The 15238-nt window shown below is 42.8% G+C and overlaps 1 protein-coding gene across 2 annotated transcripts in view; it reads left to right on the top strand.

Annotated features, from left to right (window-relative positions):
• The window catches only part of LOC309503305 (NACHT, LRR and PYD domains-containing protein 3-like), a 49245-nt gene that overhangs the window by 5315 nt on the left and 28692 nt on the right, over positions 1–15238 (top strand). The window contains exon 1 of one of the 2 annotated variants that reach the window (XM_082176055.1): positions 10216–10602. The exons of the other annotated variant lie outside the window; for it this stretch is intronic. The gene's annotated coding sequence lies outside the window, so the exon portion shown is untranslated. Of the gene's footprint in view, positions 1–10215; positions 10603–15238 lie in introns of those variants that run through there. 2 annotated transcript variants of the gene reach the window in all.

Genomic DNA, 15238 nt, shown 5'->3' with positions numbered 1-15238 from the left:
TTTTTTTTTATTTTTTTTTATCTTATGTATGAGGTGGGGAAGAGAGCCTTTTACCCCATAGACACACAGGGTAAAACCAGCACGGGGCAAAAGACAGTATTGATCCAAATACTAAAGCTAAAATAAAATGTTTGCACTATTTTCTGTTTATTTTGATAAATAAAATAATACATTTTTGTTCAATAATATACTGTCATTAAAATGTTAACTAAAATATATATATTCAAATTACAGAAATAAAATTATTTTAAAAAGTAAAGATTCTGAAAGCATTGAAGGAGGTCCCATAATAATTTTTTATAGATGTGGACAAATTATATTTTATTGTGTGATATGATTAATATCATATTTAAAAAGAAATTATGGTTTCATTATAAATATGGAGATTATCTCTAAGGTGGACTCCTCTAAGGTGGACTCCCAACTTAAAGGGATAGTTCACCCAGAAATGAAAATTAGCCCATGACGAATACAATCAGAGTTATATTTAAAAATGTCCTGGCTCTTCTAAGCTTTATAATGGCAGTGAATTGCCGTTTCTGTTTTGAAGTCCATAAAATTGTGTAAGGAATATGACTTAGCTCAAATGATTATAGGGAATCAAAATTATGAATCGGGTTGATTCATCTATATTCTTACAATATTAATAAATTATTGAAGCTGAAATTTAGACTTATTCGTATTGTAAGAATATAGATGAATCAACCCGATTCATAATTTTGATTCCCTATAAACATTTGAGCTAAGTCATATTCCTTACAGATGGTGGAGATATTTTAGGCACGTTTCAAACTTTGTTTTATGAACAATATTCAATTTCAATCTGTTTATATGGTTATTAATCATTTTTGTGCACATATTTTATGAAATTATGAAATGAAGTCGCATCGCGAACTCACTCCTAACTGTCCAAGGTAAAAAACCGAAGTCAGTAGGCCTAACGTTACATTTTAACAAGTTGCTAAAATATGCCTAAACAATTTTAGCACTGTTAAACGCTACGTACACTGCAGTAGCCTATTTGATATTACAAATGTCCTGTTAAGAGATGAAGAAATATCTCTGCAGTTGATACATTTCTAATATTTGTTTTAAATCGCTGTGAACGAAGAATTCTCACGTGCGTACTACCGGTATTAATAAATATGTTTCTAAAGCGAGATTCCTTTTTAAACATTTAGGCCTTGCATGCATGATATCGTTATTGAATTCGTGGTTAGTCCAGTGATATTCAACAAAACGGTAAACTCCTGGTTAACATTGACCTAGCTAATCAATCGCAAACCAAATACATTTAAAATCATAAGTGCTATTGTGATAAGTGTATGGGAGTCTAGCAACAGACGGAAAATTCCTGTTGTCCACATTTGAGTATTTGCGGCGAAGAAACCCCGCCATACTCTCCTGTGCAGAATTAATAGCACCAAAAGGTCCGCCGAGACCTCTGTCTAATTTGTGACTGTTGCAGAAAATCAGCGCGTGACGCGAGCTGAAAGCTCTTAGCGTTTGAATCACATTGAAGTGGTGTAATTCCATTGACTAAACGCCAGAGGGCGTAAGTGTTTAGCAGCCCCAAATTAACCCTTTGCCCCTCTGATGTCCGCCTGCATGAGCGCAACAACGCCATCTCGTGGCCAGTTATCAGATAACGCTCTCTTTATGGCTGAATTCATTTCCCTGTGAATTAATGTTTAAACTCTAAATAACTATTCGCATTTACAGCTTTGCTCGTGCGAATATTATTTTGTGTTAGACAATTTTCCTGCTTTTAACTGATACATTTACTCTGAGTTTGGTTCAAACAAGATTTGAATTAAAACTTAGATTAAATCTCAGCCATTCCCTTAGAGGAAACAACGGCACCTAGTGGCCGCCTCCCGCTAGGTCGGTCCACTCAGCTCTCTTTTCTCTCTTTACAAATCCTGTCGGGAATTGTTTACTTCCACGTTTCTCTTTTGATTATCTTAATAATTATTGATGAGACTTCACTGTTACCATTAATTATTATGGGATATTATTCTGAGTTTTCCTTTTAAATGTTATTTACATGCTCATTCAAATTTGATTTAAACTAGTTTGAATTTTAAATTTAAATTGAGTTGTGTATTCAGCCACTTACATCCACTTGAAGGAAACAGCACCATCGTGTGGCCTTGTGGATACTAAGTCGGCATCACTATTTTCCTCCTTTCACTCTTTTATATCGTCTTTCTCTCCTGATTATTTTTATAAATAGGACTGATACTTTATTGTATCTGGATTATTATAAGATATCATTCTTATTTTTACATTTCCTTACATGCTTATTTTAAATTTTAATTTAAACAAGTTTTGAATTTTTGATTGGAATTAAGTTCTCTGTTTGCCAGGTTAAGCACAGAGAGGGAGCACGCCCCCTTGTGGTGAAAACCCACTACTGCGGCCTGCCTCTTCTCCTGGGTTCATCCTGTCATTTCATTTTGATTTTATTTTTAAATTTTAATTATTATTCTATTATTTTATATCTACTGTTATTCTTTCCCTATCTCTCTTTTGGGTTAGGTCATTTTGATAAGTAACATTATCATAATCTCCCTTTGTTTAGTAAAACCTTTGACTCTTATTGCCACATAAATAATTAATCAATTTGGTTTAAACAAACTAACCTTAATTCACTTTAAGTTTCACTTGTTTATCCTTTGTGTATTTATAGGTGGCATTCACTAGAGCACTGTGGGGAGTTGCAGTCATCTCGGGTTGGTTTCCGCGAGCGAGGTTGCCCAACCGGCGTTACTGACACTTGCCGTTCCGTGAGTTTTGGACACTTTCAAATCCCGTACCATCGTTGCGGCACGCAACTTCGACATTAGCAATTTGGCACTCCAAAGGTCAACCGCGCCAGCCAACACACACAAAGCAATTTTGGGACAATAAACCCGAACTGAGGCCTAAAAGTGGGCCACTCTTCGAGAGAGTTCCGGGCTAAAACCCAATTTTGACGTGTTGTCTGGCCGGGGAAACCTTGGTGTTGCCAGGTTGTGTTTTAAAGTCGCAAGTTGTCTGAGAGGGCGCAGCAAGGTACAGGGAGAAAACGAAGTTGCCCGAGAACACTGCGATCAAGTGTTGGGAACCGTCGGAGCGGTTGACTGAGCCACGGATCCCACCAGAGCGGCTTCAATTCACCACAGGTTAATCTAAATTGAGTAAAACCCATTCCACTTACTATAAGCCACAGAATATTAGATATTCCCCCGGGTACAGTCTAGGTGTTTGGCCCATCTCTTCTCTAAGCCATACCATCTTCCTAGGTTTCCTACCCCCCCCCCGATAGCCCCCACTCACCTGTTGGCCTATCCTAAACCCTAGCAGTGGTAATAGCTTAGGTCTCTTCATCCTCTTGAACACGTACTGTGTTACTATTCTGTTTATTTAATTTCAGACCTAGTCATCACTAGTGTTTTGTTTTACCTCAGTCTTTTCTATCCTTTGTTCTGTTGTGATTTGTTTCTTTCATTTCACCTAGAGACAAGTAACCTGTGAGAGCCACCAAGGAAGCTAAATAATAGGGCGACAGACCAAGCAGCCGGTGTCATCACGTGACCCGCGAGGCTACTGCCTGTCAAATCTCTAGTTCGGGTCCTTCGACCCAAGTCAATTGGCTCCGCTAACTGTCTAACTGTGCATCAGTTAGCCCAAAATTCTCATAAACGGCATAGCCCGTATGAGTATAGCTCATCAACCTTAGAACGAACTTGCATTGGTCTCTTTGTGTGTGTGCTGTGCTTCTCTCGCCTACAGTGAAGCCAATATGTCCCGTGCATCCAGTCCCGCGGTCCGTCGGGAGCACTTAGCCAAGGACGCCAGTGACCTGCAGCATCTGAGCCAAACGCAACTGGACACAGAGTTAAACGAACTGATAACACACGATCCTACCCAAAGCTACAACTACAAAGACGGGGCCAGGATCGTCAGCAGCGTCGCCCACAATGTCGTCGCCCAGGCGAGGCTCAGCGAACGGAGCAACATCGACCTGGAGCAGCAAGCCGCAACGCTTAAGCTTCAAGCGGAGGAGGCCCGGAGGGACCAGGCCCGAACCCAGAGTCGTCTAGATCAGCTCCTCCTCGAGACCCAGTACCGGCGCGAGAAAGAGGACGCCACAGATCCAGAGCTACAGAAAGAAGTAGAAAGACTTCGAAATGCCCTGCAAGATCTGCGCCTTGACACAGACCAAAGAGAACAGTTGGAGAGAGAAACCAGAAAAGAACTCAACGAAAAACTCCAACAAAGTGACGCTCTCTGATCCAGACTCCGATCAAGGTTTCATCGTTGCTGTAGACCTCAAGCAAGGTCGGCGTGAACACCCCCAGATCTACTACAACCGACTCCGACAAGCCTTCTTCGGAGCACGGAATGAGCCCGGGATGGAACAGGATGTTACCTTTAAAACTCTTTTCCTGCGGAATCTCCATCCAACCTTATCCCATCATATTGGGGTTTTGGCCGATGCACGGACCATGTCTACCCAACAGCTGCGAGAATTAGCCCATAAAGCTTACACCAAGCAAAAGACTATTTCTGAAAAGACTGTGAAAAACCCCACAATCTATTCTGTCTCTGAGCACTGTTCAGAACTGACTTTAGAGGGTGCCCCACAACACCACAGTCACAGACATTTTTACAGAGAGTCACGACCGTTCCAAACCAGCAGAGGGCAACACAATCGCGGTGGTGCTCGTCCAAAGCACCAGAGCGAGCGCTCTGAAAGATTCTGGGAAGCCGGCCGGCGACCCAAGAAGAGCCGATCTCCACCGTCCAGGACAACAAGCCCCGACAGAGAGTGGAACCACTCTCGACACGACACTGGTAAGCTCAAGCCTGAGCTCACATCAGATAACCACAGTGCAGCCACGTCTGAAACAGCAGAGATCCTAAGGGTGCTGAAAGAGCTTCTTCACCAGGAACGTTGCAAGAAAGACAAGAAGGACGAGCCAGACATCTTATGCCTAAGCATAAGAACTGAAACCAAACCGTCTGACCGCCATTTGACTGAGCCAAGCACCTCGAACACTGCTCATCATCCACAGACCACAGAGCTAACTGTCACATCACAAGGTGACAGCATCACCCAAGCTCCACAGCTGACAGCTGCACACCATGAACGAAACAGCACACTTCCTCAAACCAGGTACCACAATCCCAAGGTACCAGGAAATGCTGTTTTGGCTAACTGCCTCCGCAGCAAGCTACACGAGACCGGTCCTAACCACCCAACGACCGTTACACCTGTCCCGATGCCAATGTTCCTGAGCAACCTCATTGAAAAGGGCACAGGCCGAAAACTCTACCTGAACATCACGTTGGAAAAGGAAGTGAGCATGGAAGCCTTGATCGACACAGGATCAGACATTACGATAATTTCAGTTCAACTGTTCCAAAGACTCCAATTTGAAGCTAAGAGACAAGACCGAACTCTTACACCTCAAACTTGTGAACTGAACGTACAGTCATACTGTCAACATGACATCCGGCTCGAACAGGTAGCTCACATTCACCTGACAATTGGTCCTCTGAGTCTAGTCCATCCCGTGTTCGTCTCAAAAATGGACACTTTTCCGTTCCTCATCGGCAGAGACCTTCTAGACCATTTTGAACCGTTACTGGACTTGAAACGGCTCAAAGTCTGGGCTCAAGTGCGAGAACCTCTTCCTCTTCAGCCACACAGGTCGTCTGAACCAGACTGTCAGGTCACAGAGGTCACGAGAACTTCCGCAGAGCCAGACTTTCAGGCCACAGAGTTCATGGGAACTCCCACAGCCAGCCATGAAGACACAGACTCAGCACCAACTGAAGGTTCGAATCCGCTACCCTGCACCTTACAGCCCACCAAAGACTTTGACACCTGCTGCCTCAAGGTCATGACTGACCTGCAGCGACATGACCTCACTCATGCCATCGCCAAACCTGGCGCACTAAACAACAAGCTGTGGTCACTTCAAACCCACCCACCCACCCTCAAGCGTGAAGTGATTACACACAGCATAAGAACTTTACAAGCTACACTGCCTACCTCAGAGCCGCTTACGCTGGCTCCGCTGTTTACAAAGAAAAACATAATGGACATGCGGGCTTCTATCACCTACACAAAGACTTTCCTTATCCACCCTCACACGCCGTCTGACCTCACTGACAACCAATGCCTCAGAACACTGCATGACACCAAGCACATGCTGCGAGCGCGGAAAACAATTCTGGGTTGTGCACCGTCTGACATCACAGCGCCAAAGCTTGTGAGGCAACGGAGCAAAGGGGGGGTAATATATGCCCACGACGCATCATGCGCTGCACAACGCAGCACCAGAGCCACTGACGAGACACTGAAGCAAGCGACAAGCCGGCAGCAAGATGTGGCAAAACATGGGCCAAGGCGAACTAAACCTAGTCGCCGCCCACGAAGTAAAAAGACTGCCCTGTCAAACCAAAGACAACCCTCGCTGGTTTCTTCCTCCTCTCTCTCTCTCTCTCTCCCTGTTGTCTGTACCAGGTTGCTGCTGTGGTTCGCCATGCTGTACTGTCAGCCAACCAGAGAACAGCTGCCACCGAGAGAACAACTGAGACTCATGATCACCGACTGCAGGACCTACCCCCAGCAAGTGCACGTTCGACTCATCCAGCCCTGCCCGGTCTACAGAGCACACTACCCCAGCTCCGTAACCCAATACATCTGGACAAGTGCCCAATGGACAGAGGACTCCCTCTCTCATGCCGAGGCCAAGGTCAAACACATGCTCAACCAACTTGAGAAAGTGACTGTTGCACAATCGGGACTCCGAAGCACCAACCACCACTCCAGATGGTTCCTGGGAGCGTTGCTCGGAGCCATTGGTATGTCCAGTGTCAATGCAGCGAACCAGACTGTGAACTCCATGAAACCACTGTTTACTGTCTTACGGAATGACCTTGCCCCGACTCAGCTGGTCACAACGACAGACATGCTGTGGGAAGTTAGCTCCTCCAATGACAGCCTAGCCACGGGTAGAAGCCCACCGTTCATGATACCCTTAAGCTTCGTGCTAACTGTGCTGGCTTCCGCCATCACCATGCCGGCTGACCCTCTACAAATACACCTGGCCTACTCTCCGGGTAGCGCCATCCCACTCTACGTCGATCCCGAGCAGAGAGAAGTGGGCTTTCTCCTAAACCTACCCATCAGCGAGTCAAGCCAAGTCTACAGACTTACAGACATTGTCAAGGTCAGGTTTTGGAAAAACGACACCCACATCAAGATACGCACTCCAGACGTGGTGGCCTACCACGACAGCGACACACAACTGTACTCGGCTTCAAACCCGCACATGTGTACTTTGACTAAAGACATTCATTATCTCTGCCCTGCCGAAGCTAAGCCTCGCACACAAGTCACGCAAGCAGAGATTGTAGGTGAAAGGTGGCTCGCTAACACACCTGTGCGCACAGCCACCGTCACTCACGACCAGCATGGTACAACCAGCCGTGTCAACCTGCTCAACCAGAATATGGGACTTCAAGTACCGAAAGGTGCCATCCTACACCTCGATGGCCAAGCATTGTACCATCTTCCTAGCAAAGAGTACCAAACAGCACTGGAACTCCCATCCTTCAAGAACTACAACTTCACCTTAGATCCAGAACTGGAACTCTGGATTGAGAAAAGGGGGTCCCAACTCATCGACCCTGCTCCTGTCAACACAGCCCTCCGAGCACTGTCTCGACTGCCCGTTCTGAACACTTCATCTGCGGTCCAAGCCTGGACCGCTGCCGACATTGTGCTGTGCATCTCTGCAGGTAATCAGCCACACCCTGACACTAGGTTGGCCTCAATCCTGTACAGAAGACTCAACGGGATGCAATCCAGCCAAGCTCACGAAAGCCGTGCCTGGAGGTTTCAGACGGAATCCCCGGAAAGGGGGTGCCAAGTCAGAGACCACGCCGAACCTCATCGAGCTGAATCCTCAGCTCCAAGAACCACCTGCCTTCCCCCATCATGATCCACCCGCTACACGACCATCATGATCCACCTGCTACACGACCTTCATGATTCACCTGTCATCTGCCCATCGTGATGATTGCCGTCCGATGATGTCCACGCAGGGACTTCATCCTACGGAAAGGGGGACTGTAGCGACTGGGCTATTTGAATCATTCGTTCGTTTGTCCTGAATTAACAAATTCAGACTCTCTGTGTTTTCTAAGCACATTCCTTCCCAAAACGTTCTTTGCTAAGCTTACTAAAGCTTGTAACCTCCTGACTCCCAAATGTATATCATACGTCGGCTCCAGAGATACTGGAGCAAATAGACTTTTACGACACTAAATTGCACCTCAGAGACACTCCAGAACCTGAAACTAACATTCCTCTCTGTACCAAGAAGATAACGAAACTTCCTCCTGCTACGTGACATCACACCCCCACACACACACAAACATCCTTGGTCAGGATAGAAATATCATTTTAATGTATGTAACGCAGATTTGTATTTGGCCTTCCTGTATGCATGTTTTATTAGTTTGTTTGATCATATAATATGATTTTCTAGTGTCTAGCTCTGAAATGTATTGTTGAAGAATGTCTTTCCAGTGGAATCGCATTCCGTAACCCGACTCCTCTTTCTAGAGGATAACACGTTATGACCCTGCACGAAGCTGCAGCCAAAGCTTCTCTGCAAGAGATAACGGGAAGCGCAACGTGACAGACATTCCAACACACACATTAACGCACACACATACACAAACTTTGGACATTAAACTTAGAATATAAGCATGTAACTTTTCATATACTCCTGAGTGTTTTCCTAGGTTATATTCACTTCGTGTATGACATTTATTTGAAGGAACGAACTGGTAAATGCTTCTATTCATGCATGTGATTGTAACTAGGTGTTCCTACAATCTTCATATGACAAGTTTCATATCTCTGTAAACCTCGCAATCTAACAGAGTCGGATTTCGATAGCAGAATGCAATAATGTACATTGGTTTACACTTTTCATATTTCTGGAGCTGAACAGCTTACTCTCATCTCCTCATGAATCATTCGAGTGGGCGTTGTCTGACGAGACAAAGAACTTCTTCCCGCTCTGAAATCTCTGAAGGTGATTGGTTGTTCGCGCGAACCGAGGCGTCAACCTATCTTTTCCATAAAAGACCGACCCAGGAAATCTTCAAGGAGCACTTTTACGAACCATCTTCGTCAGCGAGAAGATCCACATGGCTCCCTTTTAGGGAGCATTCTCCGTTTTCTCTTTTCTTTTCTTTAAGTCTTTTCTTTATTTTCGTCTTCGGACTCTACCTACGTTCAGTGAAATGAACGTAGCCGGTAACCTCAACTTTAAAGAGACTTGAACATCCCGCGGCCGCGCTCACAGAAGCCAGCCCTGCTTTCTTAAAGAAACACGCACGCTGCTCTTAGGACACACGCCCGAACACGACTCGGCGTTCTTCAGCAACAAAGAGAACCATTTTGCAAGATAAGTTATGGAACTTTTAATGTAATTTGATTTCTTGTTGTCTCTCAAGGTTACAGTGCCTGTGATTTTTCCATGCTGAGATCATCTCGGTGATCTCTCATCCTGAACTTTAGTTTCACTTTCTCCCTTTCATCCTCTCCCTCTCTCATCTGTTATTCCGTTTAGTCTCGTATTTGTCTTTACTGTTTGTATTGTTATATGCATACTCATGTAAATTGTAGAACTTGTATTCCTTAGTTCGATGTAGTATTAGTCAAATTATTAAAGACCCATTATATCCTAGATTGTCTCTGTATAAGTGTTCATTTTACAAGTCAATGAAATGACGATCAAGCTACGCTTTACAAATGCGCTACTGTTAAGTAACCTACATTTTATAAGAACAAGAAAGTAATTTTCTTGGCCAGAAAATATAGCTTTCTTCGAATTATAAGAAAGAGATAATTTTGTTGAGAAGTTGATGGAATTAATTTTACGACCAGTTTGCGGGACAAACAACTGTTTAATTAATACATTAATTTCCCTTAAAATTATTCTGATTAATTGATCTGAAAGAGGGACATTTTGGTATATTAATGATTGAATTATAATTCATTGTAATTGAACATTGATGTATACGAATAAGTCTAAATTTCAGCTTCAATAATTTATTAATATTGTAAGAATATAGATGAATCAACCCGATTCATAATTTTGATTCCCTATAATCATTTGAGCTAAGTCATATTCCTTACAATTGCATCTATCCATCATAATAGTGCATCTATCCATCATAAACGAACTCCACACGGCTCCTGTGGGTTAATAAAGGCCTTCTGAAGTAAAGCGATGCGTTCATGTAAGAAAAATATCCATATTTAAAACTTTATGAAAGTAAAACAACTAGCTTCCAGGCCAAACAAACATACGGATTCCACTTAAGTGTAAAGCGCAACTTATGCGAGTAATGCGACGTACTTATATTTACACTAAGTATTTACACTACGCCATAACGCACTTCGCTAATTCTGACAAGTGGAATCCGTATGTTCGTTTTGCCTGAAGCTAATTATTTTACTATTATACTAGACATTTTTTTATATAACTCTGATTGTATTTGTCTGAAAGAAGAATGTCATAGGTGAGTAAATCATGGGCTAATTTTAATTTTTTGGGTGAAGTACCCCTTTAAAGCAGCACTCAGTAGCTTCGGGACTTCTTCGCTGTATTCTCGCTTTTTGCTCGCAGGTTTCTCTCTAGAGCTCCCCCCACAGCTTCGGAATAGATATTTGACAACACTGTCGTAAAAACTCGTTGGTGATTCTCAGACACCAGAGGCTATAGATCAACGACATCAAAGCAGATGGGACGTTCTTTAAAACGTCTTCTTCATTCGGGTTCGAACAGCGTGAGGGAGCGCAATAATGACAGCATTTTAGCAGATTTCTTTTGGCCGTAAAGCAATTGTTTACATCGCGAGATCTGATATCACGCGAGACTTCCTGACGCAGCGGCCGGCGGCCCGCCGGCTCAAAGTTGCAAGTGCGGATTTTCCGCTCACGGGCACCAGGGGGGTGCGAAACGACCACCATTCAACCCGAAATAAGTAATATAACCATTCCAATGACTCCGAAGCTGTTCAGTTAAGGTAAAAAAAGTTACTTAGTTCACCTTTAAAATATGATACTTGCCATCTGAATCTAACTATGTCATGTCAACAAATGGAAAAGTCAGACAGGTATTTATTATTATGTTAATTATTGTCTTTTACCCAAATATCTTACTTTTACATATTCGTCTGTTATTGAAAAAACATTTGATTTAATCACCTTGAACAAAACTGAAAATCATTAACAAGACCTTTGGCTCAAAATATAGTCAATAATTGTATCTATTCTCATTTGCTACTTGAATCTACAACATAAAAAAACAAAACAAAAAAACATTAACATTATGGTTAGATTCTTTGAAGCTCATCCTGGAGTTTTTGTCATAGCAACAGGTCCATAAAAGCAAACCTGCTCGGGATCAGGCTTATTTCATGGAAACATGATCAACAGCTGATTTTCGCCATCCAAAGAACCATGACACTGGCACAAAGGCCACATACACACCCCAGCTGAACTAAGTTCTCACTTCACCTATTAATATGGAAAAATAACAAGCCCAAAGAAGCCTATAATAAGTGAACATGGCAACACTGCTCGAGCTACTTAATATCCTAATTAAAATAAGGCCTAATCCTGACTTAAGGCGGCCGCACACCGGACGCGCAGCTCAGTGCCGCGCCGCGCCTAGGACATGAAGGTTACCCCTCATTTACACTGCACACCTCTGCGGTGCATTACGTCTGCGACAAGGTTTTATTCCGTCCTCCACGCCGTGACAACTCACACCAGGAGCATTTCAGAAGCGGAGCGACTGGATAGAGACAGAGCGCAACGCGTCATAATCTGAAGACCACGCCCACCCTGGGGGAAAACAGTGCAACCGTCTCCATTGACTTTACATTGTGAGAGGCTGCCTCCTTGTCATTTCTTGCTTCTAACAAAAGACAGAATAATGCCTAAAAGCTGCTATGTGACAAGGTGTACAGCAAACAAGCTAAGAAACCCAGAAATAAGTTTTCATAAGCTGTCGACCCCAAAAAACGAGCGTTTGAGGACATAAAAGTGGATACAGGCTGGAACGAATGGGTAAATTGTGGGATCCTGACACTCAGTATGCACTAAAAATACACCACGTGTGCAGTAAGTTAAAGGAACACTCCACCGTTTTTTGAAATAGGGCTTATTCACCTTCTTTCCTACATTTAGATAGGTGGGCAAATGCATTTTTGTCTCAGTGCATGCATTGTTTTAGTTTGACAGGGTTGGCGCTAGCTTAGCTTAGCATAATGAATGGAATCCTTTGTTGCCAGCTAGCATGTCCTGAGTAAAAGTGATATATAAAAAAAAAAAAACCCACCTAATTACTTCTTGTGGCCTGCGTATTCACAACGAGTACAAATAGCGATGCAGATTAACACTAGACGATTTCCTATGCAGATTTTGACTTGGGACTGTATTAGGGGGAAGCACAGGCGAAGCACTGCTACTTGGGCGCAGAGATATCACGCCCAAGTAGCAGTGCTTCGCCTGTGCTTCCCCCTAATATAGTCCTTAATATATAAGTCAATATCTGCCTAGGAAATCGCCTAGTGTTAATCTGCATCGCTATTTGTACTTGTTGTGAATACGCAGGCCACAAGAAGTAATTAGGTAGGGTTTTTTTTTTTTTTTTTATATCACTTTTATTCAGGACATGCTAGCTGGCAACAAAGGATTCCATTCATTATGCTAAGCTAAGCTCACGCCGACCCTGTCAAACTAAAACAATGCATGCACTGAGACAAAAATGCATTTGCCCACCTATCTAAATGTGGGAAAGAAGGTGAATAAGCCCTATTTCAAAAAACGGTGGAGTGTTCCTTTAAACATTTGGTCACTGGTGAGTCAAATATCCAAATGTCAGTTTTATATATTATATTTCTGTAAGATAAACTATCATGTGTTGTGGATCACGGTCTCCTCCAGTGGCGTACGTTAGTTCTCAGAGTAATGAGACACGTGACGCTCTGTCTCAACTGCCTGTATCCACTTTTATGTCCTAAACACTCGTTTTTTGGGGTCGAGAGCTAATAAAAACGTATTTCTGTTTTTTTTTAGCTTGTTTGCTGTACACCTTGTCACACAGCAGCTTTTAGGCATTTTTCTGTCTTTTGTTAGAAGCAAGAAATGACAAGGAGGCAGCCTCTCGCAATGCAAAGTCAATGGAGACGGTTGCACTGTTTCCCCCCCGGGTGTGGGCGTGGCCTAAATGCGCTCTGTCTCTATGCGCGAGACCACGTGATTTGCCTGTCCGACGTGGTTTTTCTTGATTTTTGAGTTTCTACCATACAGTCTATGGTTTCTACCAAGGATATTGGTGTGTAATACGTTTGGGAGTTTGCACATGGTGTTTATTTTGAATTTGACAATGGTTCTTTTACTTTTATTTTGTATTTCCGGTGCGACTTGGACGCGCGTCCGTCAAAAATAGACCTGGCGCCTATATTTAGCGAAGCGGCGCGGAGAGCCGCTTCTGGGAAGCTTCTGAAACGCGCCGCGTCGCAGCCGGTGTAAACACAAGCATTAACTAGAATGGGCGCGATCAGCTCCGGTAGCCGTGTCGCAGCCGTAATGCGCCGCAGATGTGTGCAGTGTAAATGAGGGGTTAGTCTATGACAGTGTTTCTCAACTGGTGGGTCGCGACCCAACCCTCATGAAAAATCACCATGGTTACTATAGTTAAACCATGGTAATCACAAATTAACCATTTTGCTACTCTAACCATAGTTTAACCATGGTATTTGTGGTAAAACTGGTTATACAAATGGAAAGCAATTAGCCAAAAAAAAACATAAAAACATGGTTACTATACTTTTACTATATTAAACCATGGTTAATTTTCGTAAGGGAAAAATATGACTTATGATAATGCAATAACATGTTCAGTATTAGGATTTTTCTATGAAGATATAGTCATGATGTAGTTTATGACTTAAGTAATTTAGAAAATATATAGTTTTGTTAAATCTAGAGTATTTAAGTCATTTTAAGATAAAACAAAAACACATGGTCGTAATGTAATAATTTAAATTTAACAAAAATAAATGTATATTAAGTGCAAACAAATTACATTGAGGTGGTTGTTATGCAACAAGGTGGAGACAGTTCTGTTTATAACTGTAGACATGCTGATGAAGAAGTGACAGGTACAAGAAAACGGCTCCAGCCTAAGGATTTAAAACTTTTTTATGTGATGGTCATACAACAAATAGTGTTGGTCGTGGTTTCAGAATTTGTTGTGGGTTTATGGGATGACCTGGATGAGTGTGAGATTTCCTGGCCTGATATTTTGTCCCAGTCCAGCCCTATCCTACATGGTAGTTGCTCAGCCTGGATACATTCATTAGCTAACAAAATTTGAAATGTATTTTGTATTAATGCATTAATATGATGTGAGGTCCAGTTACCAGTGTGACACTACAACAGGTAATAGTAATGGCTACTTTTTACTTTTATGTCAGAGCTCATACTTTTTTACTCTAACTTGAGTAAAAAAGTGTAGTCCGTATATCAACTTTTACTAGAGTCTTTTTAAACATGAGTATCTATACTTCTACTTGAGTGAAGGATGTGTGTAATTCTGCCATCTCTGATGGGCACCAATGTTGTTAGCTTCCCAACATTCATAGAAGAAAATCATATAGATTTGAGGGTGATTAAAGTCCCTGTAAAGTCAAAATTAAGTATGTGTTCTGAGTTTGTCACACCACAGAAAAATGTGTTATTAGCCACCCAGCCCAATTTGAATGATAAAAAAAAGCCGCCAAGTAAATAAAATAAGCTGTCAAAATCTTGAAAAAATGAGCACTGGTCTCTGCTCTCAAACGCTGGGGGCGTGTCCGCTGGCTGCGCTGAAACCACGCCCACTCGCGGGAAAGTTGACTCGCGGGCACACACTGCCGATGATGGCACCAGTTGTCAGTTGCCACCGTTTTAGCCCCGCCCAAAAAATCCTGAACACAGCAACGGTGAAAAACTGTTTAACGGTCTAACTCCACAATTCAGTACTTCACAGTTCACAGTCTTTGCAATGGGTTTTAGCAATACATTTCTAACATTTATAATCTGTTTAGATTTTTTATTTGTATTGCCTTTACAGGGACTTTAAATGATGAGTTAATTTTTGAT

This window comes from Leuciscus leuciscus, assembly GCF_965113295.1.
Source record: "Leuciscus leuciscus genome assembly, chromosome: 7".
Classification (NCBI taxonomy): domain Eukaryota; kingdom Metazoa; phylum Chordata; class Actinopteri; order Cypriniformes; family Leuciscidae; genus Leuciscus; species Leuciscus leuciscus.
Note: the sequence above shows the minus strand (reverse complement) of the source record. Positions and strands in the feature narration are given on the sequence as shown.